This window comes from Vanacampus margaritifer, chromosome 20, assembly GCF_051991255.1.
Source record: "Vanacampus margaritifer isolate UIUO_Vmar chromosome 20, RoL_Vmar_1.0, whole genome shotgun sequence".
Taxonomy (NCBI): Eukaryota; Metazoa; Chordata; class Actinopteri; order Syngnathiformes; family Syngnathidae; genus Vanacampus; species Vanacampus margaritifer.
The window spans coordinates 12,400,560-12,423,509 of NC_135451.1; the positions used below are offsets into that span (position 1 = coordinate 12,400,560).

At 40.3% G+C, this 22,950-nt stretch overlaps 1 protein-coding gene across 9 annotated transcripts in view; it reads left to right on the forward strand.

Moving 5' to 3' along the window:
- The window catches only part of trpc1 (transient receptor potential cation channel, subfamily C, member 1), a 73,996-nt gene that overhangs the window by 15,422 nt on the left and 35,624 nt on the right, over positions 1-22,950 (forward strand). The window contains exon 1 of one of the 9 annotated variants that reach the window (XM_077554256.1): positions 19,740-19,894. The exons of 7 other annotated variants lie outside the window; for them this stretch is intronic. The gene's annotated coding sequence lies outside the window, so the exon portion shown is untranslated. Of the gene's footprint in view, positions 1-19,739; positions 19,895-22,950 lie in introns of those variants that run through there. One more of the 9 variants, XM_077554253.1, reaches the window with a different exon arrangement.

Sequence of the window (22,950 nt, forward strand, 5' to 3'; positions counted from 1 at the left end):
TTACCCTAGTTACACACTTTTTTCAAAAGATACCACTTAGTAATTTTATTGCACATTATTTTTGTGGACCCCAAGTGACAATTCGCAATCCCTCTGTCACTCATGTTAGAAAAAACTCATTAAGCTCATTAAGGCAAACTCTCCAATGATTTGTCTGAACGAGAAAAAAAGAAAACATGCATTCACTAGAATTCCATGATGAGTGTGTTAGATACCGTCTCACTAGTTTCCAGCTCATTAATTTCGCCTCGCCTCTTCTCTTCGCTGTCCTTGATCAGCCTCGCCTCATACGAACCCAGCGGACCTTCAGGTGTGTGCGCGCGCGGTACATGCGTGGGAATGTGTGTGTCGCGGGAGGCGCGGGGGGGGGGGGTCAAACAGGATACAAATCCTTTTAATGAACTGCCCTTTCCTCCTCAGGCGTACCCGCGCCCCTCCACATAGATCTGTACGATACACACTCTCGCGCCAGACAGCTGCTAAGACCGACAAGCTTTGACGCCACTGGACGTTTTACGCAGCTCGAAGTGCAAGTGCAAGAATATCTGCTTTGTGGCCGCAGAGGTGCACTACACTAATCCCATTTCCAGGCGCAATTCCCTTAACACAGTGTCCATTAGAGGTGAATGGATAGACGGACATATTCATATTATTGAGCAGCACTTGTGTAAATAAGGCAAGATTTACTCATCAAAGTGGCTGGTCAGCACTTTTTTTTTTTTATGAGCTATGCACAAAAATTCCACAATTTAGTATGTATACGGCGCTTAAGATAAGAGCTTCCAGATGCAAGGGGGATGTTTTATTCATGTTTTTTTGTGTGATGAAAACAAATTAAAATATGCTGTGCCATGAAAGGAAAATAAAAAAAGTTTTTCTCTCTCTCTTTTTATTGCAACTAAGCTAACATGTGACTCTTTATGACGTTAGCTTAGTTTAGCAAAATTGTCTTGGCCAGTTATCTAAATCCTGGTAATCTGCTAAAATTAAATTGAGGCAACTGGACTCTTCTTGTTTGTTAAATGAGTTTTTCTTGTTATAGTTTTCTGAAAATGTTTTTAATTAAAAATTACTTATTACTTATTGCGAGTGGTTCTCGAACTCTTTACACAAAGTGCCGCTTACCAATTACCATTGCCAATATTAAGGTACATTAGTAATAGTAAGTCTAAGTGTTTGTTGAATTTTATTACTAAAATGTGTATTTAATAAAAATTAAGGGCTCTTAAGACTTTTCTTTTTACAAAAGCCTTTTGCTAGGCTTAAATTTTTTTTTAAACTTTATAGCGCTTTGAGATTGTTGAAATACAAAGTGCATTACAATTATTATTATTATTATTATTATTAAAAAATACTAATAATTAAAAAATGTGATTAAAATTTTGCACACAAATTTAAATCAGTGTCAATGGAAGAGCTCGATTGTTTTTTTTTTTAAAAATCTTGTTATCTTCATCAGTGATTTTCCAACTGTGGTATGAGTCCTATTTTTGGTTCTCGGGCTTACTCTGGTGGTACCCGAAAGAATCAGTGAATTAAATGGTCAAACTGTGTATAATATTACAACTGCTTCCTTTTTTTATTTTTATTTTTTTTATTCCACTACAGTATATTTGTTAAGTACAGTTCCGTTTTATTTCACTTTTAATTTAGAGAAGCACTGTTCCGGTCAAGGGTCACAGATGAAGCTGAAGCAAAAAGCAAACTACCCAATTTAGATTTTATTTTCACTTTATTTTTCGTTTCTTTTTGTAATTTTTTTTATTTATTTATTATCATTATTTTTTTTTTATTTTTTTTTTCCAGGAGAGCTCAGTATTGTTCATTCGATTTGACATCATCATTGCTCTCCTTTTTAAAAAAAAAAAAAAAGTTTTTTTTTAAAATATATATATACATATACACACATATATATATATATATATATATATATATACATTTTTTTTGGTATGTGGGTGAGCGTGTGCGTGTGTGTACTCATCAGTTCACCTAAAGCCCATTAAAAAAAAAAAAACATACTAATAATATAATATAATAATAAATTGCCAAATGCAGAAACATCAATGTAAGTTATCGCGATGTAGTGGCTCTCGCTAACAGACAGAATTAAGTTATTTTTCGTTTCTAATATTTTGCCTTCTATTCAAATAAGCAAAGCAAAATTGCTTTAACAACGGAACATTGCGAACTTTATAAATGTAGAATCTCATCTACATTCATCATATGTGCTTGTCACAAAAAGCGTGAAGCAGTTGGCACGGCATCAGACGGATTCCACCGGCCCGGCTTATCGCGGTCCTCGTCGTTCCTCGCCGAGGCGGAGGGGAGCGTTTTTAATAAAAATTGCTTGACCTTTGCGACTCGGGTGTTTGAGGAGTACACGGCGGCGTGGGCGGCGGCACGGCTCGGTAAAAAAACAGGATTTTCCGCTCGATAGTGTTTCATAAGCGCCGAGGGTGTTTTTAGTAAAGATGCTATCTTTATTGTATCTCTGTGGCTCATTGTGAAATACAACAGAAAGTAAAGCAAATTTATGAATAGTGACCGAGGAATATGCGGGGGATCACTGTAACATATGTAGTTGCTAGTCTCTCGTGAGTAATTGTAGACCACCCGCGCGGCCCTTCGCTAATTGGCCCGATCTCCGTCAACCGCAGTCGCCGTCGTTAGCGTGCACGTAATGATTTTCAGGCTCGGCCATCATTAATCTCGTGCCCCCTCGCATCTGCTCATTACGGCACGGCGTCTTATTCTCGTACCAGCCCCCTCCGCGGACCAGCGTAGTCGTCGTTGCGTCGACTCAATACGGGCGCATCTCTCAAGTAAATGGAGTCCACATAAGGCACGGTCCATTAGACGCGCTTGAAGAGTGCTGAGGAGGACGTTTCCAGAGCGAGCGCGGGGCGGTTGCAGGTCAGCCTACTTGTTAATGCGTGCTGTGCGGGGATACCTGACAGTGAAAACAGCAGTGAGCGAGGAGTCGGCTTCATTTGACCTTTCGCTATAGTTTACGGAATAAATCCATTTATCTTGCAATATTACATTTTCACTCTCATTAATTAAAAATCTTGTCATTCTAGTGAAAAATGGCTTTTTCGCAGAATATTAGGATGCAAGTCTCGTAAAATTGCTTTATTCTCCTCAAATGACACATTTTTCTTATGTTACTATAACTTTTTCATGTTATATGGCTTTGGTTTTGTAAATTGACTTTTTCTGATATTACAACCTTATTCCGGTCAAATTACAACTTTTACGTAAGATTACTTTTCTGATTTATTGTTCACAGTGTCAGATTTTATTCTCGTGAATAGATAGTTTTTGTAGTATTAGTTGATGTTGCGACTTAATTTTCCATAAATTTTACTTCAGTCTTCTAAAATTCCACATTATTTGCTCAAAATTGCATTATTTGTAAAAAAAAAAAAAAAAGACTTTTTTTTTTGAAATTTTATACTTTTGACTTTTCGGTCTCGTTAAAAAAATGTATAGTACTTTGTTCTCATGAAAAAATATGTCTTTCATCTTCATAAACTGAAATTTTTCATTGAATGCTGGCTATTATCCTAAAATGTTTTTTTCTCACATGACAATTTTATTCATGTAAAAAAAAAAAACTCATAACATGACTTTATTGTCCAATTTTCTTTTTTTCTCTTTTTCTTGTAATATTACAGCTCATTCTTATAAAATGACTTTATTCTCGTGTTACAATTTAATTCTTGTAAAATTTCAACTTTCACATAATATTCTGACCTAATTCTCAAATTGATGTTACTGTCTGATTTTATAGTCTTTTTGTAACATTTTACAATCTCGTTAATATTGATTTTCCTGTTATTGTGACTTTTAATCTCGTTTTTCCTGGTGTGTTTCCCCCCCCCCCCACATATTAATTCTTACTTCACTTCCGTATTTCAACTTCATTCCAACTTTTTCTCGTAATATTGTAAGTTCATTCTGAGTAAATTTAACTTCTCTGAATTATGACTTTGTTATTGAAAAAATTGAATTTTTTTCTTCCACATAACATTAGTAATTAATCCGAGCGATCATTGACTTTCTTCACATAATTGAGTTAATTCTGGTAAAATTGCATTTCATTTGAAAGATTGTTGGACATGGCAAAAGTAAGTAAAGGCAAGCCGGGTCTTTGCACAAGATAATTAACAGCCCAAAGCAGCCTGCTGCTGCGAGATGAAAATGACTGTGATGGTGAGCCACAGTCATTTCCATCTCCTCTCAACAAGTCAAATTCAATTTTTGCAACACTTTTTTTTTTTTTTTGTCCGAGACTGCATTTCACATTCCAGCTGGCTTGTCTTTACCAGCAAGGAGAGTCTTCATCACTTCCTCCCTGTCGCCTCGCTTTGTCTACATCCCACTCCCTCCTGGGCTTGTCATCTTTCCTCACATCAGGGACAGTCTCTTGATGACGTCGGGCCTTTTTTTTTTTTTTTTTTTGCAGCAGCATTTGTTTTCGACTACAGCCGACTTGGAGCACTTGGCCTGCTAGTTGTTTCAACAGCTGGTTTTCGGTTCAGCTGGAGCCGGTTCAATGGGTGGTTACAGGGTTGGGTTGGTAGGATCCCATGCTGTACGCGTTCCATTGCGACTTTTGAATAAGTGATGTGGACATCTGGAATTCAGTGCGAGCAGCACAATGAGTGGTCGCAGGGTTGGGCTGCTCTTGCTCTTGCTTCATATTCAGATGTAATTGTACACTGGAGGATTGAGACCGGGACCTTTGGGGAGATCGGGCTTACAGGCATATGCTAATCAGAGTTTCCACCCTGTATTTTAGGTGTGCCTTTTAAAACGACATACACACATTGATTTTTAATAGATACATTTGAATAGTTTCCACAGGAGAAAAAAAAGCGAAAAAAGACAAATAAGTGAATAGTGAACTGTACGGAAGAGGATTAGGGCCAGTGAAGAGAAAAAAAAAAAGGTTGGCAGGATTCTGACTTTAACGTTAGAATTCTCACTTTTATTTTCAGAATTCTGACTAGAAAGTGAAAATTCTGACTTCATAGTAAGAATTCTGACTTTAATCTCAGAATTCTCACAATCCGGACTTTAATCTCAGAATTCTCACAATTCGGACTTTAATCTCAGAATTCTCACTTTATTCTCAGAATTCTGACTAGAAAGTGAAAATTCTGACTTTATAGTAAGAATTCTCACTTTAAAGTCAGAATTCTGAGATTAAAGTCTGATTTTAAAGTGAAAATTCTGACTTTAATCTCAGAATTCTGACTCAAATCTCAGAATTCTCACAATTCTGACTTTAAAGTGAGAATCCTCACTTTATTCTCAGAATTCTGACTAGAAAGTGAAAATTCTGACTTTATAGTAAGAATTCTCACTTTAAAGTCAGAATTCTGAGATTAAAGTCTGACTTCAAAGTGAAAACTCTGACTTTAATCTCAGAATTCTGACTTTAAAGTGAAAATTCTGACTTTAATCTCAGAATTCTGACTTTAATCTCAGAATTCTCACAATTCTGACTTTAAAGTGAGGATTCTGACTTTATTCTCACAATTCAGAATTTCTGACTTCCCCCCACAATTCATAGCTCTACGTCACAAAGTCAGAATTCTCACTTTACAGTCAGAATTCTGAGAATAAAGTGAGAATCCTTCCAACCCTTTTTTTTTTTTTTTTACTCTTCACTGGCCCTAATCCTCTTCCGTAGAACTGCAATTACGGCATCTGTTATGTCATGTTGACGCATTAGCTGTATCGTTGTCTACTTATCCAGTAAGGAATTGTCACGGGTGCTAGTCCTGATAGAAGCCTGCACTACATCATGCATGTCCTCTCTGGTCATGCATTATTTAGTAGTGCGCTTCAGAGCGGTTTGTATGTTTTTATTCGTGTGTTTATGACTTATGCGTACTCTAGTGCGGCTTAACGGACACTGCATCGTGACTGGTCGTTTAGATGCATGCGATTCAAAGTTTTCTCCAAGGCACCTCGTCAAATGAGGCGTAAAGCTTGTGTAACTAACACGCGCGGATCTTTAATAAATCATTGTCGCGCGCGGGACCAAATCAGCGACGCGTTATCGCGGCCATCCAAACGGCGAGGGGGTGTTCCCACCTGGAGCGCCTAATTGAATTCGCCGGAAAGTGTAAACAAAAAGTCGATGACTAATTATTTGTCATTTTTGACGCAGCTGTCACAGGGAGCATTTTTCAGTCATCAGGTTGTCCTCACTGGAATTAGGATTTCATACTAACACACACAGTGTAATTAGTAGATACAGATTTATTTATTTATTTTATTTTTTAAAGTGACATATTGGGCAATGTGTACATTGTGCAAAACTCTTTGTTTGTCTGCATGTCGCCCAAATTACAAGTCAAGCACACCTGAAGACGCTTCATTAATTACTCAATGATGCACATACTGTTTTTTTACATACTATTTAATTATGTTATGAAAATGTGCAATATTGTAATGTGCTGTGTTTTATATTCAAAAAGCCTGGAGACTGGAACAGATTAATGGCATTTACATACATTTCAATGAGGAAAGATGATTTGAGATGCGAGTGTTTTGCCATATAAGCATGTTCATGTAACATATACGCTTATCTCAAAGCACCACTGCATTACGTCGAAACCGGGACCTGTTATGCTTTTGTAATTAAGGCAGGGTATCGATTCAGATTTCCATTGGAGTCGATTAACTCCACATGGGTCTGATTCGATTCAATTCACGATTCTCTTTGATTTTCAATTCAAATTTCACTCAACGGCAAGTTCCATTTTTATTTTTTTTATATGTATAATTATAAATAATTATATTTTTATTCTTTAAAAAAAAAATTTTTTTGTAAACATAAATTTAAAAAAATCTGTAATTCCTGTAAACAGTAAATTTCCAGAAAACGGCAAAGTAAAAAAATTTTGTAAACATAAATTTTAAAAAATCTGTAATTCCTGTAAACAGTAAATTTCCAGAAAACGGCAAGGTAAAAAAATTTTGTAAACATAAATTTAAAAAAATCTGTAATTCCTGTAAACAGTAAATTTCCAGAAAATGGCAAGGTAAAAAACAAACAAAAAAAACATCTGGGCTGGCCTTGGAGCGCCTTGGGATCCCGCGGGAGGAGCTGGTTGAAGTGGCCCGGGAGAGGGAAGTTTCGTTTTCCCTCCTAAAGCTGCTGCCCCTGCAACCCGACCCCAGATAAGCGGTAGTAAATGGATGGATGGGTGAATCGATATTGGGCTATGAAAAGCATAATCTAATCCACCATTATGGCAACAAAGTAATTGAGTTACTTAAAGTAAAATATTTACAATTTGCGATAGATGCCACAAGATGGTGGTAAAGCACTAGTTTGGTCTAAATAAAGCTCAAATCACTTCAACATAGTTCCTTGGCACCAAGATGCCACAAAGAAAAGAAAAATCTGCAACTGGGTGAATTTGTGAATGACGAATCATTAACATGCCGTGGTTCACTTTTTGTACAATTTCTTAATAAAATGGTGTAGGAATATAATGGTGAGTAAAAAAGAAGACTCAAATATTCTCTTTAGCAGACATGTATTGAGCTCGAAGGATTACAGAATTACATTGCTTTCATGTTTGTACAAATGTAAGCTTGTTTGCACTTTTCCCCCGATATGATCTGATGATCCATCGCCGCCGTTATATCCTCACATAAGCACACATCACGGAACCGCCGCCCTCTCTTCTGACCTTCCCCGCCATCACGATCCGCTTTAATCCTTTTTCTTTTTCCAATAATTTGCCTCTCTTTGAAGTCGTCGACTTCCTGGGGGAGACTCGGGATCTCCGGCGAACGCAGGGTGCGCTCTGTTAACGTACCCCCCCCCCCCCCCGCCATGTCTTTGGAAAGCCTCTTCTTTTCTGATGGCGGCTCCTTCAAACCCCCCCCTGCTGTGATGCCTCGATGTTGTGTACAGCTTGTGTTTGTATTTCTTTGTCTTTCATCCACGCAAATATTAGTCTTTCTGTTTATCCTCGACACTCTGCGGTTTCAAATGCCGAAGTGTTTGCTTTTAGGGAAGCAATTAATTCCCTCTGTTCTTCCTTTTTGGACATTTTATGAATATTTTTTTTGACATTTTTTCTGCCTTTTTTGTTATCAATATTCTGAGATTCCTGGCAGTTTTGTGGACATTTTATGGTAAATTAATTGAGCTTTTTATGGTCACTTTTTTTTTTTTTTTTTACTTTTTCATCTACCGTTCATCTCTTGATCTGACAACTTAAAAATGTGGACTTTTTTTTTTGGGATTAAATTTTTATTTAATCATTAATTCATTTAAATAATATTTTATCTACAAAAAAAAAAAAATATTAATTTCTACTTTTTTTTTTTTTTTTTTGAGACACACAGGGGGCCACAGGAGAGAGACTATAGAGCCACATGTGGCTCCAGCGCCGCAGGTTGCGGACCCCTGCTGTAGCAAATTTCCAGGGCTTGTTTATCATATTGGGCAGCACAGTGAGCTAGTGGTTGGCCTGTCGACCTTGCGTTTCTGGGTTCAAATCTTGGGGTAATCACCTCTCTGGCTTCCTCCCAGGTTCCCACTTTCCAAAAACTTGCATGTTGGTTTCATCGAAAACTGTAAATGATCTATAGGTGTGAATGTGAGCGTGCCCAATGACCAGTGCAGGGTTTGCTATCCCCTTCACTTTGTGTTGGCTTTACAAAAAGTAAGAAAGACCGGAAATGGCACCAATGGCCATGCCAAACGTATCAAAGCACACGTTCTGGATCTTACCCGATATGTTTAGCACTACGGTTGAAAGTTTCCAAAATGGTAATTATCAAAAGAGTTTCCGTAAATCAGGGGTCAGCAACCTTTCCTGTCAGAAGAGCCATTTTAACTCATTCACTGCCACTGACGGTTATAGACGTCAAATATTCATTTTAACTATTTCTATTAGTTTAACTTTTTTTTTTTACACTTTTGTTAACAAGAATTTGAACAACTTGAATTTCTTTATTGTACATTTAGAACGGATATAAAATGTGTGATTAATCGTGAGTTAACTCATGAAGTCATGCAATTAATTTACGATAAAAAAATTTAATCGCCTGACGCGCCTAATTTTTAATAGTCTTTTTTTTCTTCTTCTTTTTTATCGCGACAGGCGATGAAATTTTTAAATCATAATTAATCGTATGACTTCAATAGTTAACTCACGATTAATCATAAATTTTATATCTGTTCTAAAAGTACAATTAAAAAAAATAGGTTTTCATACTCTTGTTAACAAAAGTGGAAAAAATGTTAAACTAATAGAAATAGTTCAAATGAATTTTTGACGTCAATAGCCGTCAATGGCAGTGAATGAGTTAAACTGGCTCTTCTGACAGGAAAAGTTGCTGACCCCTGATTTACGGAAACTCTTTTGATAATTACCATTTTGGAAACTTTCAACCGTAGTGCTAAACATATCGGGTAAGATCCAGAACGTGTGCTTTGATACGTTTGGCATGGCTAAAATTGATTTTCAGACACCTTAGCTGTGAAGTCTATCTCATCTATTTTGGGCCGCAAATATAGCGGCGTCCCACATGCGAGTCTGAGACGAATGGCTGTCGGTCGCAACGGAGACTGGAAGAATATTTGATGTGAAGTGACGTTGACTAGTGCAGCAGCAGCTTCCCTGACCCACTTAGGCTCGTATATAGAAAGGCCTGGGTTGCTATTTTCCCAAACATAGGTGAAATGCGGCTATATAGAGAGATATAGACCAACTGTATAATGTTGAGCCTGTAAAACTTGACATTTGCTGTGTGTCAGCAATATGTTCATAACAATACACTGTGCAGGGCATTATTATTTCATTTACCCCCTTGGATAGTGGGTTAGCACTTTGACGGATGATCATAGCCGAAGCCTCTGAGGTGCCGCGGCTCTCTGTAACTTCGGATCACATTTCAGCCCTTAATGCGGCGGCGGCGGCGGCGGCGGCAGGTCCCTGCAAAGCTCCCACTCGCACGTTTGAATTCATTACAGACGGCCATGAGCGTCAAACGCCGCTGCAGCTCCTCACAAGGAACGTGGCGTTAAAATGTAGAAAAATAATTTTGCACGGGTCAGTGATGATTCAAGGCCGGAAGGCGGGGAATAAGAGGCGTGGAGGATGCGGTGCAGTAATTATTAGATACTTATAATATTAAACCAGTAATCTGTGGCCCAGATCACTGTGCTGTAATTGACTCCTGCGGTCTTTCATGGCACTGCGATTGAGTCCCAAGTGGCTGATTAGGAGCAGGTTTGAAATGGTGGCTTCAAACCGAAATAGCAGACATCCTGTGTCTTTTCAGACATGGGTTCTAGAGATTTTTTTTTGGTGCATCTACTCTTGATCGACGTGCCTGCAAAATGTCATGTAAAACTGCTTTTGGGGGCTAAATTGAAAAAATGTGAAAAATTTTTTTAGGGCCACATACAGAAAATCAGGACGCAAGGGCCACGTAATGTGATGAGGAGAAATTGTTTAGTCCTAAAAAAATTATACAAATAATTTATTTGTGTTTTTGCATATCTAGAAAAATGCTACCGTATATAAACCAATTTATTTGTAAAAAAAAAATGCGGCACTTATTTTCTTTCAATACCCTCTGTATGAGCCCCATGTTTGATTTGTTTTTACCCCCAACCACTAGGGGGCAATGTGTTTTTGTTTGTTTACCTGAGCAATGGGCAGGTGGCCAGGTAATACTTAATTAGGGTTCCACTGGGGGACAGGTGTTACTGATTGGGGTAGCAAACAACTTTCGACGGGTGTTATCTTGTAATTTGGGGTGTTTATGTTGTTACTTTGAGAGTTGTGATTTTGTAAATTAAGAATTAAAATGTCAACCATCATTCCAATCAAGAGAGAATTCCGTGGGTTGATACAAATGCCATTTTTTAGAAAATGTCGCGGGCCACTGAAAAATGGATGGCAGGCCGCAAATGGCCCCCGGGGCCGTAGTTTGGACACCACTGCCTAAGACTCAAAAAGGCCTTCACACAGCACTAATAAAAAAATATTACCAAATTAATAACACCTCTACATTGTCAATCAAAAGTGAGTTTTATCAGTTTTTTGTCTTGTATTGGCTATTGGATTACATAGTTCAGCTGTTTTGAAATAACCCCGACTGAAGCTCGCCAGTGTTGTGAACACCTGGGCTTGTTTTATCACTAATGAATTGCAGATTGGCTTTTGTAATGTAATCTTCCGAGTTGTTTATTGGAACTTTCATGGACAAATAAGCTTCAGCAAACATTTATTAATTGCGCTGAGAGCCACAATATCACCAGTTGGAATCTCCAGTTACACTACACACACATACTGACAATCGGGCCAAATTTCAGCTTTTTTTTTTTTTTTTTTTTTACTTCCTAGTCAAGTCAGCAAAGGCCTATGTTTCTAAAAGCCATCAATCTAAACTGTTAAACCTGTTCAATATTTATAATCGCAAAGTGTTGGAAAATGAACCCGATCCACTTTTTTGGGTCAATTTGACCCAACTTTCTGTTTGTTTGTTTTTTATGCAAAATCACCCAATTTTATGACCCAAGTAAAGAATCTCACCAATATTTATGAGTTGTTTTACACTGAAAGACTAATTTCTTGACCCAAGTGGAGGATCGGTCCATTTTTGACCCAACACTTTTTAGAGTGTAGCATATATTTTTTTAGAGTGTAGCGCGCTTTAGATAGCTTTAGTTTCACTGTTGGCCAAGTTATTGAACGTGCTAAAAAATATATATATAAAAAAACAACAACAAAAAAGGTCAAACATACAAATAATATGTATTAATGTGCACAGATCAGTTAAAGTAAGAGGATGGAAAAATGTTGGGCCAGCTAGCCGACCCTGCGAGGCAAATTTGAAATCGGATCCATTACGCTGCAGAGGAGCACCAAATTCAAACTCTCTCATGCTTGATAACTATAAAAAAAAAAAAAATGGGCAGATGTCCAACACAATTTCCTGTCTGCACTGTGACTAGATTGTTAATACTGCCGCATGGTCACATGCACTCCATGCACCCCTGACCTGTGATGAGCAACTGCCTGGAAGCAGAATTTAAAAGAGATCATTTCCGGTCTTATTCTTCCCATTTTGTTTGTTTTTATATTCAACACCTGCACGGGGAGGATGTTTTTGATACCGTTGCGGAGGCGAAATGGAAATAAAATAACTTGAGTAATTCCACACAGATAACAGTTTTCACAGCCTCTTGCACAGAGTCTCCTGCGAGATTGGATAGATGTGTTGCATTATTCAGTTAAATAAAAACGTTTTTTTTTTTCTTTTCCCTCAACCTTTTTTTTTTCCTTACAGCTAAAAAGAAAAAGGAATGAAGATGCAGGAAGAAGTATGTTGTTGACTGAAACAGCAGCACCTACTGACACAGGGTCTACAGTCCCTTGAACTAATTTAAATAAATAATTAATTACAACTAATTAAATAGAAAAAAAAATGAAAAAAAATAATACAATAAAATGTATAATAAATAAATAAATAATTTAAATTAATTCCTCCCCTGATGCGTTTGAGGCTTAACCGGTTAACGAGCGCCTCAAGAATGTACAAGTTCAGCCAGCCAACTTCAGAACAAGACAAAATGTCCTTTTAATGCGACCGGACTTGTGTGGTTGTGTGCCCGCAAGTCTCACTTTCAAGGCACCGTCGAAGAGTTTCATCATGTTGCGGCCAAAAAAAAAAAGTCATTAGCGCGCCTTCGTCGAGTGGCCAAAGACGATATGATTGCACTCTGAGGACACGCAAGTGCTTCAAAGCTAACGATGACAGGGGAGGAAAATGATAGAGATGAGATTTTCACATTTCAAGGTCTGTTTATTCTTTTCCGGCAAACTTTGGAGATATTAAACCATACAACTTTGTTTTTATTTGACAGTGGCCAGCAAGTGTGTTCGCCATTCTTAAAGGGGAAGTCAACCCTCCAAGATTTTTTTTTTTTTGACAATAAAATGTTCTATGTAGCCACACTGGTCTAAATATGGTATTCTGGTTAATATTGCGTTAGTGGAATATGAGCTAAGCAGTAAAATTGAGCAGTTTTTGTCAATATCAGAAGGCGGCCATTTTGCCACTTCTTGTCCAGTGAAAATGACATCATAGTTGCTCAGGTCTCAGGTAACAACCAATCACAGCTCAGCTTCAGAAAACAGGTGAGCTGTGGTTGGTCGTTGCCTGAGCCCCGAGCAACTGTGATGTCATCTTCAGTCGACTGCAAGTGGCAAAATGGCCGCCCCCTGAGATGAATAAAAATGGCTGGATTTTGCTTACAAATGTAATATTAATCACAATGTCATATTTAGTTAGACTAGTGAGGTCACATAGAACATATTATTGTCAAGAAATCTTTAAGGTTGACTTCCACTTTAAGGCAAGTCAAAATTGTCTACTGTTAAAAAAAAAAAAGCACAATGGCCATGCAAATGACTTGAAAGTAATAATACATAAAACTGACGACTGAAAATTAACTTAAAAAAACGGAGGCATTTCTTGTGAATTAGGGTTCAACTGGGGGAAAAAAAGAGCAAGCTTTCCGATTGGGCAGCACATTTCAGTCCAGAATACTTTGCTAGTCTTGCACCCATTCAAGACATAACGTGCTAGGTGTAGCAAAGCAGCCCCAGAACATAATCAAGCCTCCTCCACATTTCACCATAGTTACACTTTTTTTTTTCTCCTCTCTGTTCTTTTAGAGCTGATGCGATTTGCCAAAAAGCTAGGATTTTGTCTCCTCCATTTTTTGGGCTTGTCATTATGTGTTTTGGCAAATTCCAGTCTCGTCAGTTTCAAGTTATTTCAGTGACCATCTGCGAGTTTTCTTTCTTTGACAGAAGGGTACCAAAAACTTAAACTATTAGAATATAAATCGACTTTACAAAATGCATATTGGTCGGGCCCTGCCTCACTTTTTTTTTGTTTTGTTTATTGTAATACAGATTAATTTAATTAATTGTGTTTGTTATGTGAAACATAATCACATCTCAATTAGATTATTTTTCAAAGTAATTCAGCCCTAAATCAGACACACATTTTGGCATCAAGTCACACTTCCTGCTCTCAATCTCAGCCCTGACGAGGGCCGGAGATGACTGCGGGACCCCCGGGTGTCGAACCAAGCCAGTGGTCCGGGGGAAGGGCTTTGAACCTTGTCCAGCTGCATCCTCTTCAAGGCCTTTCAGTTGAAACGTTTGTATATTTTTTCCTCCCACCGCCTTCTAGCTTTCGATGGCTTTTACCATGCGTGCCTCTCTATTAATAGTGAGAGCGGGCACTGGGAATGAGCAGCGGTGGTCACGGGGTCGAACGACTTAATGCCTCCCGCTGCATGTTTATTGCAGCTCCTCGCCGCTTCCCCTCACCCACTTAATGTCAGGCAAAAGGCCGGCTACTGTTGAAGATTCTTCATTTGCATACTCAATGGAGTGCGCATGACGGAGGTCAATATAAAGTTGCGCAAATTGATCGCGCCCGAACCCGTTAACCGCTTCGAAGTAGGCTCTGTCGTTTGTATGTGCGAGGCTATTGTGAATTAGCGGCATTAGCCTGTCGGGAGGATTTGACAGCTGGAGCGTCTCCAACGGCCGTGAGTGGACAGATGGGCGGACGGGTGGAAAAGCAGGTCTGGGATGTCACTCGCTTTCCTTCATGGCCCACTGACCTGTTATCTCTCGCTCTTTGATTGGTGGAATTTGAGTTTATTTCAACAATTATTTAAGTAAAATTAAAAAAAAATGTTTTTTTTCCCTGGAGAGCTCAGTATTGTTCATTCGGTAATTTTACCGATTTGACATGTCATCATCATTGCTCTCCTTTTTTTATTTTTTTTTATTTTTTTTTGGGGCGAATGTGGGTGATTATGTGTATGTGAGTGTGTATTCATTAGTTCACCTAAAACCTATTGAAAAAAAAAATCCCATACCGTTCACCTAAACCGAACACTTCCAGCCAGAGTCGTGAGGCCGTCAGGAAACCCGAGGAAGGACCAAAGGAAAAAAAAAGAATATATATATATATATATATATATATATATATATATATATATATATATATATATATATATAAATGCATATAACATAAAAATTGGTAGTATTGGAAATTTGAATCAATACCCAGCCCTAGTATCGGTAAAATCCCAATCCCTGTTCTCTAGATTAGTCAATCTTGAATCGGCTGATCTCTAATGATATCATTGAACTGACCCTATTTGGTCAAACATCCCTAATGGTGTCATGAGCGGGCCTGGACTGGCGCAAAAAAATCGGCCCGAGCCCGACTTTTGCCTGACATGTAGTTCTGCCACTGATGTTTATTGATGATGCTTCAGTTTTCTATCTATATTCGAAATTAATTAACAGACTGATCCATCCAGTCTATTGGAGTAAAATGTGGGAAAATAATCATTAAAAAGCACTGCATCTGCCCCAAAAGAGGTCGGCCCACCGGGCATTTGCCTTGCATTCCAGATGGCCAGTCCAGCCCTGTTCATGAGTATGCTGTCATTGCCCCGGCTGTGTATGAGTCACTTGTTTTTATTAATGTCCTGAACAAGCCTCCCTTCGATAGGGTTAAACGAGGTACCAAATGATGGGTTGGTGGTCGCTAAAATAAGTGCAAAACATCTTTTGTCAGCGACGTTAGCTTGATTTGTTTATGACTCAAGTAAAAAGTGTGATTTTTTTTTTTCATCTTTTCTCCCAGGGAAAAACACATTCATTATTAATGCAGAGTGGCGAGTCCGTGATGGATTGGCCTTCTAACCCAGAATGCACTGTTGCTGTTATTTATCAAAACAATGTGGAGTTCATACGCTCCTTATTTATCCTCTCCTCTCTTCCTTTTCTTTGGCTTTTTATCACCCCCCCCCCTCCCTCCGGGTGCGCTTGCTCATTTTTCATCGCGCGACGGCGGGGCTCCAGTTGGCGGCTGTGTTTAGCCACGCCAGCTGCACCCGCCGCTGATGATGCCTAATCAAACTTCATTTTAACATCACAGATGGCTTTAAAAAAAAAAAAAAGAAGAAAAAAAAAGAGGCCCAGGCCGTGAAAGTGGTGATAGATGAGTGTAGGAAGAGCAAACTGTATGAGCGGCTCAAATGGGCGAAACTTTATCTCCTCAAATGATCTCGCAAGGGTTACTCACCGTGGCATCAGATACCGACCGCCATCCCTCGGCTCATCTATCCTGTTACGTGTGTTGATAGTTGATCTGTGTGTGTGCGCGCGTGAAGAAAATAAACAAGCATAAAAACCCGCTTGACTTAATTCACACAATTCCAGGGGTGATTCGGCCTCAAAGTTTCATTGTTCTATAAAGTTTTCTGATTCTGATAAGGACACCAAAAGCACCTTGTAGCGATATTAACCCACACTCTTCCAATCACAGATAGCTCTCAGACACCTTCAAGGCCTAGCAGACTACTCGTTAAAATAGAGAGTTTGTAGTATTGCGATGCCAGGCCAAAAACTGCCACTGCGGTCTGTGGGGCATCTTGGGAGAAAATGTGTTCTTTCTCCAAAATAATTCCCCCAAATGGCTACAAATGATTGACCACGTTTAATCTCTGCTCCTGCGAGCAAACACATCCTGCCCAGTCTTTTTTTACGACCTGTTACAATCCCATTACAACCTTCTCCAAAATGGAATGTTCATTGATCAATAAACTGGGTGACTATTAATTATACTCTTTACGCATGCGAAACTAAATGGCATTGATTGTTATTTAGCATCAGCAAAATCAGGTGAAAACAAAAACCACCTGTGCCTCCGTGCACAACGCTCATCTTGGTCATGTGATACTATGAATACAAAAAAAGTAAGCTAACAAGCTAGCAAAAATGAGGAGGACACGTTTTTGGAAAACTTTTTTTGGAAAGGTGTTTGATGAGACAAGAATCTACAGCGAGAAAAAGAATGCTGCATTTTTAATTTTTTTTTTAATTTTTTAAATTTTCTGGAGAGCTCAGTATTGTTTGTTCGGTAATTTTACCGATTTGTCATCATCATTGCTCTCTTTTTTTTAAATTTAATTTTATTTTTTAAATTTTTTGTGTGTGAGTGAGTGTGTGTGTATTCATTAGTTCACCTAAAACCTATTAAAAAATCCCAAACCGAACACACCAGCCAGAGTCGTGAGGCCGTCAGGAGACCCGAGGAAGGACCAAAGAAGAATGCTGCATTTAAGAGCAGAGGTGGCAAATCCAGGTCCAGAAAGTAAAAACCCTGCCTCAGTTTGACTTTAGCCCCTGATGCTTGTTTGCTAGCTCGCTAGCTCCCTAGCAGGTAAACAATCACCCTGGGAGCTAGCTAGGGACCAAGCTAGCTAGCACCTGGGGCTAAAGCCAAACTGTGGCAGGGTTTTTACTTTCTGCACCTGGGTTTACCACCTCTGTTTAAGAGACAAAATCACAACTTAAAATAAGGATTTATTGCTTGAGATGATTCTTACGCACCAAAAAAAGCCTCCAAAACTGAATACCATGTTTCCATTTTCAATATCCTATGCTGCGATCAAAACATTCATACGTAGGTGGGTCGTATCAAATGCGTGGGCAATATGGGTAGATGGAGGCCGGACAAATTACTGCGTCCGTCACGTCGGCCGAGGCGGCGAGTTGGTGGAGATTGACTCGATTGACTTGAGAATGTGGTGGCGGCGGCAGGGGTCTTGCGCCTTGGAGTCTCCAATAACAAGGCCCAGAGGCAAAGCTTTAATGGATGTGACGTCATTTGGGCGAGTAGAAAGGCAGGAGGGAGGGAGGGAGTAGGGCCATTAAAGTGAGCATCGGGGTAATCATAGTGTCCCTTTTTGTGTGCGGCTACATTTGTTATGATACTTTTGTAGTAGCGTATACTAAACAAGGGCTCCTTGAAGTGGGGGTGGGGGGGGGGGTACTCTCCCTTCTAAGGGGTCCCTGGATCGGAAAAGATTGAGAATGCCTGCGCTAAACAATAAATGAAATCTTATTTTATCTATTTAACAGGGCAGCATGGCGATTGCCTCACAGATTTGACGTTCTGGGATCAAATCTCAGCTCCACCATTCCTTGCCTTGTCCACTGACATTCATGAGCCCCCCCCAAAAAAAAAAAAAAAACAAGATATCCGTGACAACTGACCTTTGGGAGGCAGACGGGTGCCACAGGTCTTCTAGAGTAAAAAAAAGAAACTTAAGAAGCTAGGGTAACAGTTAGCTTAGCTGTTATTTGAATTGCTGTTACAAACTCCTCTCTTAATTGGCTATCTTGTGTCAGAACTACGTACCCGGTGTTGCGATCGGTAATATTGGACTATTTGCTATTGTCGGCCCAGACTGAGATAAGACAACGCAGGATAATCTTTCTGAGACATCCGATAATCGTAAAGGGTGAAAAATGCTCAAATCTGACCCGATTTTCAGCTATAGGCTTGTTGGCCTTGATAGCTTTCCGAGGGAATATTACTCTTAACACACCCTTAGTGACCAGTCAGGATGAACTTTCAGGGACAACCAATTGGGCCTTATCGCTTAAGCATCTGTTCAGAGACATTGCAAGGATAGCGGTTCACATAGTAGGCATACGTAGGCGGCCAGTCCAGATGTAGCATAGTCCACCTTGTCATCGTACTGCGCCTATGACTAAACATAAAGGACAAGTCAAACAGCGACGTTATTAATGTCGTTTGTCGAGGACGGTCTCTGGCGTCACGCGGAGGCAGAAGAATATCAGTATTTGCCGTGTGTCTCTCTGGCAGGTGTCCGTGGGCTGAAAGAGGATCCCGCACATGAGTATGAATAATAAAACAGACATGAGGTGCCACCGGTGCACACGCGCGTACTTTGCCACTCCGCCGGTAGATGAACAATGCTTTCAGATTGCCGAGTCCTCCGAGGACTGGAGGGAGTGGTAATGGGGGTTGAAGGATGATGCTGATGGGGCTAAATCTGCGTGTGCCGCATCTCGATGACGCCAACGCATTGTGTTGTTGCAGGGCCCCTTGTTTGGAAGCCGAGCGTGCCAATTAATCCAAGTTAGCCCCCCACCCGCCACCCCCGGCTGCCTCTCAATCACTCCAAGTGGACGCCACTTATTCAGAGCGCCATTATTTTTAGCACGCTACAAATTCATCTCGCTGCCTCTTGAATAATTAGCAGCGTTGGAAGGAGTGCCTGATGAATATGTTTTAAAGAAGGGAAGCTATCTGCGATTGGTTGGAAACCAGTTCAGGGGGTACCCCGCCTACTGTTTGAAGTCATCTAAGCGACCCCCTTTGTGAGGAATAAGCGGTTCAGAAAATAAATGGATGGAGAAGGGAAGCCATCATGGTCAAATGTTGGAGAAAAGGCAGCACGTTTGGACAAGGCGTTTCTGGGATCGAATTTTGTCTCTGGCCTTCCTGTAGGGCAGACTTCCTGAATCCTGGTCCTGTAGGTTTGGATCGATCAATCAAGATCTCAACTGGGGCTGACTTTACCTCTCTCTGCCTTTTCTACTTGTCAGGCTTTGTTCCAGCCGTGAGAGACAGGAGTACATTTGGTTCATTCCAGAGACTCTCTCTCTCTCTCTCTCTCTCTCTCTTTTTCTCTGTTGCTGACACCATCTTGGGACCATTAAAATCTTCTGATCTGCGGATCTGACGGGGGCCTAGCTCACGATGAAAGATGCGTGACGTAGCTTCGAGCAAGGACATGTAGGTCAGACTTTTCGGGGAGGGAAACGGAACACCGGCAGAGTGGGATTGCAAAACCTAATATGTCGACCAGATCGGAGTCCTACGCGCTTTGTCCGTCTTGTGGACGACGATGAACTTCTTCTAGTTCGCCTTTCGATCGGTGCTTTGAAAGTCAAGCTATCAGACGCAAACCCTTTTAATGAAGGTAAGAGGGGAGAGAAAGCAACATTCCCAGATAGGGAGAGGGAGGGAGGGAGGGAAAAAAATTGGATTTAATGATTCTCGGGGGGGGAGTCACTGAGAGATAAATGGACCCAACTCCTCATGGGACAATCAAAGCAGGGAGATGGTCATTTACGTATTCGGTCGTGAAAGCCTCCGAGGCTCAGAACTGTTCCAATCAACTCCATCAAATCACGTCTTCATGAACGGCAACAACATGATTATGTAACTGAACACTATCTGGAATGAAAGCCACGGTCATGTTTTTGTCTTTTTGTGTATTGTCTAGAAAAGAAGACATTCTGCAGACAGAAACCCCGGAAGACTCAGTGACCAATAAACACTAGTATGTTGTATGACTAGTATGACAAGCTACGCCGTTTACTGTATTGCTATGGTTGATATCCAATTGTAAGGTGGAAAAAAAAGAACATTGACTTTGATTTTCTTTCTTTTTGGCATCTGCCTCTTTTACAAGAAGAATCAGTGACCAAGCAACCATACTAAGATTTATGACTCTAGTACGTCTAGCTCTACCCTTGAAATATTTATCCCCTTGTTGTTTTTCCCCAACTGATAGGGTGTCCAAGGGAAGGTTGGTTCTTGTAGTTTTTAATTGTATTTTTTCCCTTCAGCAACCAATCAACACTACATGGCTGCGGTATGTCGCGTTCCACCTTCTACTGTACGTAATGCCCCACTGTGGTTTGTACGGAACAGATTAGTACATTTGGAATTTGGTGTTCTTTTGTCTTGGCTTGTTGCTGTTTATAATCAAAATAATGTGAACAATCAATAGCATCTGGTTCGGATGCCTCCTGGACGCCTCCCCATGCCCGGAACACCTCCGCCAGGGAAGCGTCCAGGGGGCATCCGAACCAGATGCCCGAGGCGGGAGGCCCCGGGGATGACCCAGGAAACGCTGGAGAGACTACGTCTCCCGGCTGGCCTGGGAACGCCTTGGGATCCCGTCGTAGGAGCAGGGTGAAGTGGCTGGGGAGAGGGAAGTCTGGGCTTCCCTGCTAAAGCTGCTGCCCCCGCGACCCGACCCTGGATAAGCGGAATTGAAGACGGAACGGAACAATCAACAGTATACTTTATGATTGTTGTATGCTAATTCCTGTTTTAGCTAGCACTGGTATCACTTGTTTGTTCACACCTGCAGGGTGTCAAAAACCAGATGAGTACATCTAGTTTGTTTGTATTTTCTTCTTGAATTGTGGCCTATTATAGTGAGAATAACCAATGACCAGTCAACGGTAGTGGGTTCTATGCCTGGACTGTGTCTAGCTCCTGTACCGTACTTAGCACCCAAATGGCGAGATCCAAGAAGTCAATTAGTTTATACAGCTTTTGGTGGTCATTTTTATTTTTGATCTTCTGGCTCTCTTACAAGAATCAATGGCGATCATTCAACAGTAGTATGTCGACTTTAATATGTCAAGATCTATCAGTGAGGCACAACAACGCTGTGGGACCCAACTAACCGGTGCTAAATAAACATTTTTCGTTCACAAGATTTGACTTAGGGCTCTTTATCACAAGTAGAATAAGCGACCAATCAACTGTCATTTGTTGTATTACTGCAGAAGCAAAAAGAAGGAGAGTGGAGGGGGGGCTAGTGTTGTTGTTGGTGGTGTCTGGGACTGGAGGGGGTTCTCATATCGATTCATCCCCTGCAGCAGCGTGCCAAGAAACCGCTTTCATAATCCTCCCCGGCTAAATAATTCATCACTCGCCCTCAAAATTTCATCAGCACCTCCACGATGGAGACAATCCCTTCCTCTCAACGAGGCGACGGCGTGGATTCAAAACGTAGAAGGAGCAGGTGGCGTGACGATGACGGCGGTAATGCACCCAAAACCTGAAGCAGGGGTGGAGGTTGACCTCTGCGGTGCACCCGTGTGCCTAACTCGGTGCTGCGAAGCTGCCCACTTAGCCTCGCTAATGGTGTGTGCTCTGTTCCCCACTGTGATGGGTTCAAAGCAGGGGAAACCTTTCATGTATATTTGATGCGTCTTAATCTGGCCTTGCTAATAATGGAAAGCTCCACGGGAGGTTTGAGATCCGGAGAAAATGGTGAAGCGTGTTCAGTTTTCTGGGTAGTCGTCACTCGCTCTTTACATACTGCACACGCGCTATAAATACTTTCTGATGACATTGCCTCAGAAATAAATACATATTTTTGATTTTGGTGTAGCATTCTTATGCCTTTGTGGATGTGTCATTTACAGATTCATAATGTCAGGTTCAGTCAACCTAGAACATTTCATAAACAATAGACCCGTTCTGAGCACACTCTTTTTATTAGGATTTTAGCTAGTTTACGCATACGTTGCTGCTCTAAAGGGGAGGGGTCACGCAGCAGCAACCTTCAAGGATATTAGAGTCATATTGCAGATACTACAGACTTTCTGCGCTGAAGGTCAAAGTTCAACTGTTTCAGACGCTCTCTTGTTATAAGGCACAATTCCTTCATGTTCCTTTAAGTCGTGTTTTCCAATATTTTTGATTTGGGTGTAACATTCTTATGCCTTTGTGGATGTGTCATTTACAGATTCATAATGTCAGGTTCAGTCAACCTAGAACATTTCATAAACAATAGACCCGTTCTGAGCACACTCTACAGAGTCCTCTCTTTTTATTAGGATTTTAGCTAGTTTACGCATACGTTGCTGCTCTAAAGGGGAGGGGTACACACAGCAGCAACCTTCAAGGATATTAGAGTCATATTGTAGATAATACTATCGACTTTCTGCGCTGAAGGTCAAAGTTCAACTGTTTCAGCCGCTCTCTTGTTATAAGGCACAATTCCTTCATGTTCCTTTAAGTTGTGTTTTCCAATATTTTTGATTTGGGTGTAACATTCTTATGCCTTTGTGGATGTGTCATTTACAGATTCATAATGTCAGGTTCAGTCAACCTAAAACATTTCATAAACAATAGACCCGTTCTCAGCACACTCTACTGAGTCATCTCTTTTTATTAGGATTTTAGCTAGTTTACACATACGTTGCTGCTCTAAAGGGGAGGGGTAGA